At 46.7% G+C, this 12535-nt stretch overlaps 1 protein-coding gene across 3 annotated transcripts in view; it reads right to left on the reverse strand.

Annotated features, from left to right (window-relative positions):
- FRMD6 (FERM domain containing 6) overlaps positions 1–12535 on the reverse strand; it is a 154091-nt gene that overhangs the window by 62891 nt on the left and 78665 nt on the right. The window lies entirely within an intron of this gene.

The following is a 12535-nucleotide window of genomic DNA, read 5'->3' on the forward strand; positions in this document are numbered from 1 at the left end:
TAAAAGTCTGGTAGTTGTTGTTCTCTTTGACATCTGGTGGGAGAGCGTTCCACAGGGCAGGTGCCACTACTGAGAAGGCCCTCTGCCTGGTTCCCTGTAGCTTTGCTTCCATTTCTGCCTCCAACTGTGGAGAACAGGACCGCCTTTGTATGGCCAATGTAGGATTTGAACCCGTGTCTCCCTGGTCCTAGCCCAACGTTCTCTAACCACTCCAACCACGCTGATTCGTTGCTTCCTGAGAACCCCTTCCCACTGGATGCAAAGCCCAAGGCTGCCTTCTGCATTGTGGTCAGTGATCACGAGCCATACCTCCTTTCCCAATAAATAAAACCCCAATAAAACACTTAATTCAGAGCTTGGAGGTAGTTGTCTGGGCAGCTATACAAGGTTGGCTTCAGGATGTTCTCCTCCTGGGCCAGCTGGAGCTGAAGAGAAACATTTCAGCAAAAAAATAAAATCCTCCAGGGAAATTTGAGTCATCTGATTTAATTCCTTTCCCCCCTCATGGAGGCCAGTTCTCCCATGTTTGGGAGTTGGCAAATGGTTTTTAATTAATTGCATTTGCTGCATAGCTGCCCTGTTCCCTCACAGCAGGGCTGCGCAGTAGCAGGGCAGGCCAAACATTTTCATGCAGTGTGATTAAATCGGAAAGAGTCCTCCGTTACATCTAGGAATTGGGGTGTCCCACGTGCCCTGCTTTGCAGAGGGCAGCCGTGCTTTGAAAGGCTGTCTTTTAAAAAGATTTTTAAAAGGATCCAAAGAAGGGAGGCTTTCAGGGGCCCTGGCTTTCCCCATCACTGGAGAGCAGGCAGGGACACCGCACAGCTGGCCACAGTCTTCCCCACTAGGGAGAACGTGCATTGCGTTCTTATCTAAACTATGGCGATTCTTCCTGAGTTTTGCACCTGTGCGTATAAATTGGCATGCATGCAATTTTCATGCAGACCTGAGTCCTCCTTCTCGATAATGCATTTTATCTCTTTTTGGATGTGCAAATAAGGGATGGATCCAAAACTACAGCGAATGCTTTTGTTATTTACACGACAGGCTCAGCCCGTTTGAGGAGTTGTTCATCTTTGAGGATTCATGGTTCTATAAAACATGAGCAGCGGGACCAATAATAATAATAATAATAATAATTTATTATTTATACCCCACCCATCTGGCTGGGTTTCCACAGCTACTCTGGGCAGCTTCCAGCAAAATATTAAAATACAATAATTCATCAAATATTAAAAGCTTCCTTAAACAGGGCTGCCTTCAGATGCCATCTAAAAGTCAGATAGTTGTTTATTTCCTTGACATCTGATGGGAGGGTGTTCCACAGAGAGGGCGCCATTACCGAGAAGGCCCTCGGCACTGGACCTCAGCGTCCGGGCTGAACTATGGGGGTGGAGACGCTCCTTCAGGTATACTGGGCCGAGGCTGTTTAGGGCTTGAAAGGTCAGCACCAACACTTTGAATTGTGCTCAGAAACGTACAGGGAGCCAATGCAGATCTCTCAGGACCGTATCATGTGGTCTTGGCAGCCGCTCCCAGTCACCAGTCTAGCTGCCGCATTCTGGATTAGTTGCAGTTTCCGGGTCACCTTCAAAGGTAGCCCCACATAGAGCGCATTGCAGTAGTCCAAGTGAGAGATAACCAGAGCATGCACCACGCTGGCGAGACAGTGCACAGGCAGGGAGGGTCTCATCCTGCGTTCCAGATGGAGCTGGCAAACAGCTGCCCTGGACACACTGACCTGCGCCTCCATGGACAGCTGCGAGTCCAAAATGACTCCCAGGCTGCGCACCTGGTCCTTCAGGGGCACAGTTGCCCCGTTCAGGACCAGGGAGTCAAGTGGATCATATGGTACAGTCCACCCGAACCCCACCAGCAGAATGTGTGCTATTCTTGCACCTTCCATGCTCGTATCAAAGAAGCACAAGGAAATTGCCTAGCGGATTGTGTCCCGTATTAATTTGTGAGAGGGAGCATCATCTAGACCAGTGTTTCCCAACCTTTTTTGGGCAAAGGCACACTTGTTTCATGAAAAAAATCTCGAGGCACACCACCATTAGAAAATGTTTAAAAAATTAACTCTGTGCCTATATTGACTATATATAAAGTAACTCTCTTTAATAGGAATCAAATAAACACAAATAAAGTATTTTATAATTACTTTATTATGAAATAGTAAGTAAACAGAAATATGAAAAATTATAAAATACTTTATTCAGTGAACCTGTGAGGGCCCGCCCTTTGCGGCAGCCGATTGGCTGCCGCCGTGGGCAGTGAATATTAATGATGTATCATTTTTGTGCTTCATGCTGTGGCCACAGACATGTGATCTGATGGTGAATTTGGGGTGACCCAATGCAAAAATCCTGAGAATCCCTGTGGATCCATGTTTTGTAACCACGTTTTTGCACCATTGCAGCCCCAGGCAACAGTGGGTGTGTGATTTTGGGGGGGCAGGCTGTAGCCATGGACATGCTATGTGATCTGATGGTGAATTTGGGGTGACCCAATGCAAAGATCCTGAGGATCCATGTGGATCCATGTTTTGTAACCACATTTTTGCACCACTGCAGCCCCAGGCAACAGTGGGTGCGTGATTTTTGGAGGGCAGGCTGTAGCCATGGACATGCTATGTGATCTGTTGGTGAATTTGGGGTGACCCAATGCAAAGATCCTGAGGATCCATGTGGATCCATGCTTTTAAACCACATTTTAAGTGGGGAGGGAACGGACAGAACGGACAAGGAGCACGAGAGGGGTGTGCAGAGAAGCAGCTGGCTAAGAATGCAGGAGAGGGGTATAACGGGAGGGAGGAAAGGAAGGCAAAAGTTTTCCCTCACCTACTCACCCAAGCCAGCCAGCTCGCACGCTCTCTCTCTCTCTCTCTCTCTCTCTCTCTCTCTCTCCCTCCTGCCTGCTTGCCTGGAGGGGAGGGGCTTTCCCTGCTCTTTGTTCCGTTTGAGCAAGCACAGCAAGGAAACAGAGGCGGGTGGGCAGTAAGACCCTGAGGCAAGTGCGGCTTGTGCTTGCTCAGCAGCTTCTTCACGGTGCTCCGCGGAACGGTGTTCTTCATCCCGGCGGCGGCGGCTCCCTCTCTTTCCTCTCAAGCAGAGCGGCCTTCCTGCTCCAGCCGCGCCTGCGCCTGAGGAGTTTCGAATCTGCCGCCGCGCGCAGGGTGACGTCACGGCCGCCGCCGGGCCAATCCGCCTGCTCGGCCCCGCCTCCCTTCTTCTCGCCTCCCTCACGAGAGGAAGCGCCTCCCTCGCGCACGGCGGATGCAGCCTGAGCAGAGTCCCCTCTCGCTTAGAGCAGTGTTTCCCAAGCGGCACACGAGGCAACGTGTCGCGGCACACTAGTGTGCCGCGGAACACCGGTTGGGAAACACTGATCTAGACTTTCTCTGTCGGGTCCCACAAAAATGTCTCACGTTGGCCGGGATCCAGGCCATACTGTGCCTCAAGCGAAGAGCAGGTGTGCCAGGAAAATGTACCTGTGCAGCAAATCGTTCCAGATGGCGAGAGAGAGAGAGAGAGAGAGAGAGAGAGAGAGAGAATCCTCTGCCTTTACATCCCTGTTGCTTTTCCTCAAGTTATAGAATATTCTTAGCCAATTGGGGCCATTTAATTCACAGTTTTGCTGTGTTTCAGGGAGCAGGCTTTGATAGAAATTTATAAAACAATACATGGCACGGGGGAAAACTTTTCTCTTCCTCTCTCGCAACACCAAAACTCATGGACATACAATGAAGCTGAGCATTGGAAGATTAAGGACAGATAAACAAATTTATTTGGGCAGCACATAGTTAAACTCCCCCCCCCCCCGGTCAACTTCACTTTATTCCCCACCCCAAGAAAGGCAACAACTCCTCAGTGGCATATAAATGGGCAAAAACAAACCCCGAACGAACACACATGCAAAACCTCAAAACACAGAACAACTGTTAAACAAGTATATCCGAAATCCTCCCAAAAAGAGTCCTAGCAGGGCAAATAAGGAGAAGAGTCGTTTGCTATATTTTCAAATGAACAATCACTCAAGGGAGGAAGCAACCCAGAACAGACCCTTTCCCCCTTTGACGTTGGGTAACCTGCCCCACGGGACATGGGTGGCGCTGTGGGTTAAACCACAGCCCTGCTGATCAGAAGGTCGGCGGTTCGAATCCCTGTGACGGGGTGAGCTCCTGTTGCTCGGTCCCAGCTCCTGCCAACCTAGCAGTTCGAAAGCACGTCAAAGTGCAAGTAGATAAATAGGTACCGCTCCGGCGGGAAGGTCAACGGCGTTTCCGTGCGCTGCTCTGGTTCGCCAGAAGCGGCTTAGTCATGCTGGCCACATGACCCGGAAGCTGTATGCCGGCTCCCTTAGCCAATAAAGCGAGATGAGCGCCGCAACCCCAGAGTCAGCCACGACTGGACCTAATGGTCAGGGGTCCCATTACCTTTACTAACCTGCCCCACCTAAAACCTGGGGCTCCCCAGCTGCTTTGGACCACGACTCCCAACAGCGCCCAGCCGATGGGAGTTGTAGTTCAGCAGCTGGAGGAGCACATAGTTAAACTTTGGAACTCTCTGCCACAGGAGGCAGTGATGGCCAGCCAGATGGGTGGGATATAAATAATAAATTATTATTATTATTATTATTATTACTACTACTACTACTACTACTATTATTACAAGTCACACTCTGCTCTTGTGGTCCTTGAATATCTATCTATCTATCTATCTATCTATCTATCTATCTATCATCTTTAAATGTGCTCCTCCAACTGCTGGGCTGTTTGTTCATTGAAAGTCCTCCTGAGCATCACAGAATCAACCTCTGTTGTCTTTTCCTTTGTTCAAATTCCCTGTCCATGACAGCTGGATGCCAAGAGGTCTTCTTTAACCGTTTGTTTCCCCGATATGTTGCTCCCTGCTGGACCCTACCCAACCAAAGCTGAGCATTCCAGGAGCTCTGCAGCACACTAGCAGTGGCATCGACCCCAACGGGATTTCATGTGCTCAGAGTTCCAGTTAAAGAGATTTGATCTGAACAATGAAAAAGATTTAAAGGCTTCCGGTCCCAAGGCCATGGCAGAGATGACATCCAACAGGGGTGGGGTGGGGGTGGGGAGGGGGAGAGAGGAGACACACACCGCTGAATGCCTTTGCTGCCGATATTAGCAGTTGGACTCACCAGAAAGGAACTGAGCTCATTCATCTCTTTTCTGTCGCCTTTATCAAAACAGAGATTGCATGCTCCTTGCAGCAGAGACTTCATCTTTTTGGACGGTGAAGTTCTAGAGCACCATAAACAAGGGGAATTCTATTTCCCTTCCACAGACTGAAGATTAAAGCTGCTTCTTCAAGGGTGCATTTAAATTGCAGCACCCAAAGTCCATGATTCCCAGAGTCGTAGTGGGCAGGGGGTAAGAATGGGTGGATCTGTCAATTTAGTTTTTTGTCCAGTCTTAGGTCCAATCCCCCAGTTCCCTACAATAGTTTGCTTTTCTTCTTCTTAAGCAACGGTCCACATAAACATTCACCCGTATTTTACTGCAAAATTCTCCTAGTCCTGAGAATTTGTATGCAATTTCATCTAATGTGAACGTTTCTGCAAAGCAATTTCCCCCAATGTAAGGCATTTTTGTGCACTTATTTTGGCTAATATTTTCACCTCTGTGCACACTCCACCTAAGTACCGTATTTTTCGCCCTATAGGACGCACTTTTTCCCCTTCAAAAATGAAGGGGAAATGTGTGTGCGTCCTATGGGGCGAATGCAGGCTTTCGCTGAAGCCTGGAAAGCGAGAGGTCAGTGCGCACTGACCCCTCTCGCTCTCTAGGCTTCAGGAAGCTATCCGCAAGCCTCCCGCGCCCCGTGCTTTGGGAAGGTGTCCGCAAGCCTTGCGCGCCGGGCGGGAGGTCCCGCCGGGCTTGCAGGCAGCAGCCTGTTCTGGGGGCTGGGGTCGGAGGAAGCCCCCGTGCCTGGGGGGGAAATATATATTTTTTTATTTCCCCCCCCAAAAAAACTAGGTGCGTCTTATGGGGCGAAAAATACGGGTATATGCATTTTCTGTATGCATTACTTGCCTGGAGAACTGCATTGCAAAATTCAGAAAATGAAAATTTCGAAAGACGGTTGCGTTTTGGTGCACGTTATTTCAAAAGGGGTGAAGCAGGCAAGTCTGCCTTTAAATGCAATCTTAACCAAATTTCTCATTCATCCTCCGCAGGAGGAGAGGAACCCTCGTTCCGATTGCCGATAGTCCAGACACGCCGGCAGCAAATTGGCACAAGAAAAGGAAATGCCCATTGCCCCAGAACAATGACAGCAACTCTCAAAGGCCCTGAAGAGGAAGTGCCTCTTTGATGGGGTATTTCCTGTTTCCTCTTGACCACCACCAATCGTTCTTCAAGCAGCTGCCCTCTCAGATGCTGTTATGTTGGAGGAATGAGGCCTCTGGTAGGGAGAACCGGAGAGGCCGAGGCAATGCATTCGCACAGATTGAAAAAACTTTTGCTCTTACATTTGCAAGTTCAAGGGAACACGGGTGGCACTGTGGGTTAAACCACAGAGCCTAGGACTTGCCGATCAGAAGGTCGGCAGTTCGAATCCCCGCAACCGGGTGAGCTCCCGTTGCTCGTTCCCAGCTCCTGCCAACCTAGCAGTTCGAAAGCACACCAGTGCAAGTAGATAAATAGGTACCGCTCCGGCAGGAAGGTAAATGGCGTTTCCGTGCGCTGCTCTGGTTCACCAGAAATGGCTTAGTCATGCTGGCCACATGACCCGGAAGCTGTACGCCGGCTCCCTCGGCCAGTAAAGCGAGATGAGCGCTGCAACCCCAGATTTGTTCACGACTGGACTTAACTGTCGGGGTACCTTTACCTTTAGCAAGTTCAAAGTGCATACAATTAATTCAGCTTTGCGTACTGATTTTTTAAATGAATGCTTCGTTGAAGAGTCAGTCATCATCGGTTTTACAATGCACGGCATGGACAAAGCGGCCGGAGAAATATTTCCCTTCCTCTCTTTAACGCTAAAACTGGTGGTCGTTCATTGAAGCTGGATGTTTGAGGATTCCAGAGAGATAAAAGAAAGTACTTTATGCGGTGCACAGTTAAGCGACGGAAGTCACTTCCACAGCAGGCAATAGAGGCCACCAACCTAGATGGGCTTTAGAGCAGTGTTTCCCAGTCTTGGGTCTCCAGCTGTTTTTGGACTACAGTTCCCATCATCCCTAGCCAGCAAGACCAGTGGTCAGGGACGATGGGAATTGTAGTCCGAAAACAGCTGGCGACCCAATAATTTATTATTTGTACCCCGCCCACCTTGCTGGGTTTCCCTAACCAGTCTGGGTGGCTTCCAACAAAAGTTTAAAAATACATTAAAACATCAATCATTTAAAAAAGGGCTGTCTTCAGATGTCTTGCTCGGGGGTTGGGGAACACGGCTTTAGAAGAAGATTTCCATGGAGGAAAGTGCTACTGATGGCTACTAGCCATCATGGCTATTGTCCTACCTCAACTGTCTGCCTCAAAATGTTTCTGAATATCAGCTGCTGGAAACTGCAAGAGGAGAGAATGATGCTGAGATCAGGCCCTTGTTTGGGGCATCCCATAGGCTTCTGGCTGGCCACTGAGAGAACAGGATTTTAGACCAAATGAGATTTAATGCCTCCAGCATCCCTCCTCAGCAGACTTTCCTGAAGGTAGATTTTGGTGGAAAGGGTGATTAAGGTTTGCGGTTGAAGACAACCCCTGAACAGCGCTGCAATGCTTCGCTTGCAAGGGAAACCATGCAACAGTTCTTAAATTTCCCTCAATCGTATTTAAGTTTAACGTCCACATGCTCCGAGATGCAAGATTCGCAACAGGGGAAAAAAATACAGGCATCGCCCAAGGACATGAAACAAAAATGTGCTTCTGGCCTAGGGATGGCGGGTGGAAATACTGAAGCAATACATTTATAGAAACACAGCTATTCCTCCAAATTCACACTTCTTCAAAGTTTTCGGGTTGCAGTTCCCCAACCAAAAAGTGCATGTAAAGCAGTGTATACGGACCAAAATTCACATGTCAGAGGGGGAAAGTGCACTATTTTGGAAGAAACTGTTGGCCAGAATATGTCTACAAGGCAAAATCAAGTACAAAAACACGTATGTCAAATGAAGATGAATGGAGTCCTTAAGACTGAAGTTGACAAAAATTGTCCACTTACATGTGGAACTTCCTTGAGACAGTGGGGTGTGGCAAGAGAAGGGAACAGGACAAAGCCCCCCCGTTACAAACATTTCACACGATACGTGGAAGATCTTAAAAGGGCGTTTCTGAAAAGAAAAAAAGACCTCTTCATGATTTGTAAAGCCCTGTCCAGTTTCGAGCGCATTTGGAAAATAAAAAGGGGAGGGAGGAGTTGAGATCATATGAAATTTGGAATTCACATGCCTTTTTCTACATCTGCTCTGAATTAAGTTCTCCATAGGACTGCCTTGCATGTAACAGGATAATTGCTTACAGATTTGGGATTTTCTTCCTCCCCTTCAGTGCTCTCGCTCTCTCGAAAACATGAATTTTAAATGGAGGGAGAGGAGGAGGAGGAGGAGGAGGAGGAAGAGAAAAAAGTCAAACACAACCCAGAATTCTCTTGGAAGAGGAACACCAGAAAAAAAGAGGGGAAGAATGAATCACAGCGCGATGGGCACACCAGAAAACGAAGCCTAATGGAAAATAAAAGGCTCGGTTGTAAAGATACTCTCCTGAAGGCCAAATGCAGGAAGAGATAAATACAGAAGAATCTGTCCATTTTTCGAAGTAGCTGTCAAGCTTTAAAAAGATGCCACAATGACCAAAACAAACTACAAGAAAAGCAACATAGCCTTGTATCTTTCATCAGCACGGACAAGTCACTGTCTTCTTCAGGATATGGGGTTGGCCTTGCAACAGAAGCTCTTTTTTTGTACCCAAATTCACATGCAGGGAATCCAGGTGGTAAAGTTGGATGATACACATCCAACGTGATACACATTTGCATTTCTTAAATATATAAATTCACTGCAACAGTTCCCTTCCTCCCCCCCCCCCCCGCCTTTCAACACAGACCATTGTGTAGCTGCAAAGCAGTTATAGCAGGAAAATGTGCTTAACTTCTCCCGTAAGGCTGTCCTGCATGCAATTGCCCCGAGTTTTGGAGATTAGATGTCAAAGATGCTCATCAGCCAACACAACCCAAACCTGCTTGCCAACCAATTACGCACACACAAACACACACACACACACAAATACACACTTCCAGTTCCTGAGCATTTGGCTGGCAGCTCCTGGATGAAGTTCCCTGCTGGTAAAATAACTAGATATTAACTCTTCTCAGTGGGAACCCCTTTTCTTCCTATTAATCTTCATCAAGGGCTCCTTTTTGCCATGATCTATTAATCCAATAAAAAACGAACAAGCCCTGCAGTCTGCAATCTGCTAGCTCTGGAACGGCCCCTTCGACACCTGCCTTGGGAACAGAAGCCACTTCAAGACTGCTGTCCTTCAAATTCATTTTAAATCCTAGTTGCGCTTTAGGTCCAGGGCCAGTTAGCATATCCAGCCATGCGGTCTACAACTGCAGCATGTTCCCCCCGGTGCTAGGAAGCTGCTGATGCCTTCACAAGATCGAGAGTTACCATCCCAGCTCTGGGGACCTCAGTTTAGGAAGGATATTGACAAGCTGGAGGTATAGGCCTGGGAGATACAGCGATATATCGCCCAGGGCCAGTATGGAGGGACAGACCGCGATGACAGCTTTGCTCGGCGGTATATCGCTGGTGAAACCGCCATCGCACTCTGCCCCTGTGGAGGGAGAATAATAATAATTTCTTATTTATACCCCGCCCATCTGGCTGAGTTTCCCCAGTCACTCTGGGCGGCTCCCAATCGAGTGTTAAAAACAATACAGCATTAAATATTAAAAACTTCCCTAAACAGGGCTGCCTTCAGATGTCTTCGTGACTCCTTGCTTCCTGACCCTCAGACTCTTGGCTTCCAGACTCCTGGCTTCTGGACTCCCGTTCCTGCTCCCACCCCGCCATCTTGCCCCCGGTCCCAACGTCCCCAGCCGGGATTTCGACCGCCCATGAACCGGACCGTGATACCCTCCAAGTCTACAGTTTGATGATTCTAAGAGCAAACTCTGCCCATCTTCCAGACCTACCCTTCACAAGACAAGGAGCAAAAATACCCCACTGTGCTTTACTGAACTTGGGATTTATTTATTTTTGGGGAGGGGGGGTTAATGAATGTGTGGCATCCATCACCAAGTCAGCACAGTTACCACCTGAAAATAGAACTGAGCAACATTGGAGGACACGAGGAAGCAGAGGGGATGTGGGGGGCGGGGACCAGCTGCAACCTTTCACTCCTTTGGGCTTGGCCAGAAGAACTGCCCTGAGGACTAGGCAAAAGCCCTTGTCACGAGTGTGCACAATACAACGTACTTTGGTAGAGTTACTTGCAGCGGCGATGGGGGACATGGAAGAGACTTAAGAGCCTCAGACATAAGATTACCAGGTTGATGGACCAGAAGAAAAGGACAAAGGACTGACACAACCCGAGACCAGGGAAAAGAGACGCTGGATGAAGATTGGAAGAAAATTTTTATTTTGGAAATTAGTGTAAAATTAATGAATATTAGGAAAAACGCTGGAAGGAAATTATTTGGCTTTAGTAGAAATAATATAAGGAGTTATGTACAAATAAGTATTAAGTCTTAAGCTTTAAGGTATTTTATGGTAAGATAAGGTTAAAATAATTAAGGCAAATTGAATGACAGAATAAAGTAGTGAAAGATGGAAGGATTTGTTGACTTAATTAACAGGTTAGGTTTTTTAAGATAAATTATTTGATTGAAAATTGAATGTTTTTAGGTGAAAATGCAAAGTTATAATATATTAAAATGAATTATCAAGATAAAAGGAAAAATGGAAAGGATTTGCTGAAATTACTAATTGAACTAGAATACAAAAAAGGGAGGTGTGAGGAGGTCAGGGAAACAAGTGAATGAAAATTAAGATATGAAAAGGATGATGTGTTTTTTAAAAAAATTGTTTTTATACTATTTTTATTTCTTTTTGTGTGTACTTTCTATTTTTTGTTCTTTTTTCTTTTTTTCTTTTATATTTCTGTAACCTTTTTGAAACTTCAATAAATATTATTTTTTTTAAAAATAATAATGGGGGACCTTTCTCAGCCTAAGAACTACATACCCTCTGGGTCATCTCCCAGCGGTCCCATGCCAGTGGTGGGCGGGGCCAGGGGCAGGAAGTGGGAGGAGCCACACCTGGGAATTTCACCTTTGCACAGCAGGCTAGTCTCTACACAAACTTGCACACTCCCCCGTCCAATCTGGCAAGCAAGTAGTATTCAACAGAGTTCAAGGCCACATTCCAGACAGGCAAAAACTCTTAAAGACGACAGCTTGGTTAGAGAAAAGTGCAGCTGGGGAGAGTTCCTAGAGTCAAACAGATAAGGTCTAAGGGGTCATAACTGGTCCCTGGACCCCTGAAGTTTCCTATCTCTCACCTGCAGCATACAAATACCCAATAAATAAATAATAAACACACCAGATGTAACCGGCTGTACGTTTGAAAAAATAATATATGCTATTCATTGTATTGAATTGCAGATTTCAACAGAAGTAGCTCATAAAGTTCAACGAAAAAAGTAGGAGACCCAGTGGATCAGTTCATTCTCTAATCAGTTTATGCATAAGGTCCATACATGTGAAAATGTCTATTCCACCTGCCTGTTCATAGAGTCCAACAATCCACACGAAAGGTTGTTGCAGTTCCACAGAATCCTTTCACAGAGTCTAAGACAAGGATTTCTGGAATATTAGCCTTGTTTCGCCGTCCTAGGCTTCATCAGTAGTACAAATTCATATATGATATCACAGGACAGTGGATCTTATAGCATAGTAGTAGCGAAACAAGGCTAATAGGTTTATAGGTTTTTCAGCTTTGCTGTGTGTCTAACAGATGAGCCACTGTGAGAAAAGTGACAAATAAATGAAATAAATAATAATTAGCAGTGGGGGCCACAGAAGTTAATCTGGGGCCATCATTATTATGGCCATTAGCAAAAGTATTTATTAATTGTGCCTTTCTGCCCCCAATGTGCAAAACAATATAAAAAACACCTATACAGTCGTACCTTGGTTCTCAAACACCCTGGAACTCAGGGTGTTTTGGCTCCCAAACGATCAGAAACTGGAAGTGAGTGTTCCGGTTTTGGAATGTTCTTTAGGAAGCCAAACGTCCAATCAGAAGCCTCGCTTTGGAAGTCGAATGCTTTGGAAGTCGAATGGATTCCGTTCGACTTCCAAGGTATGACTGTATTGTATTTTAGCAGATGTTTTTGCAGGTCAGAGTCCACTTCCTCAGGTGCATGAAGTCTTATCCTCAGTTCACAGAGGCATGTTCATGTGTGTAAAATTTACACAGGGACACTGGGGGGTGGGGAATGTAAAACAGACTCAAATAGCAATGGAATGCAGAAAATAACCAACTGTGGCAACTC

Source organism: Podarcis erhardii (assembly GCF_964252035.2).
Source record: "Podarcis erhardii genome assembly, chromosome: 1".
In the NCBI taxonomy this organism is placed as follows: Eukaryota; Metazoa; Chordata; class Lepidosauria; order Squamata; family Lacertidae; genus Podarcis; species Podarcis erhardii.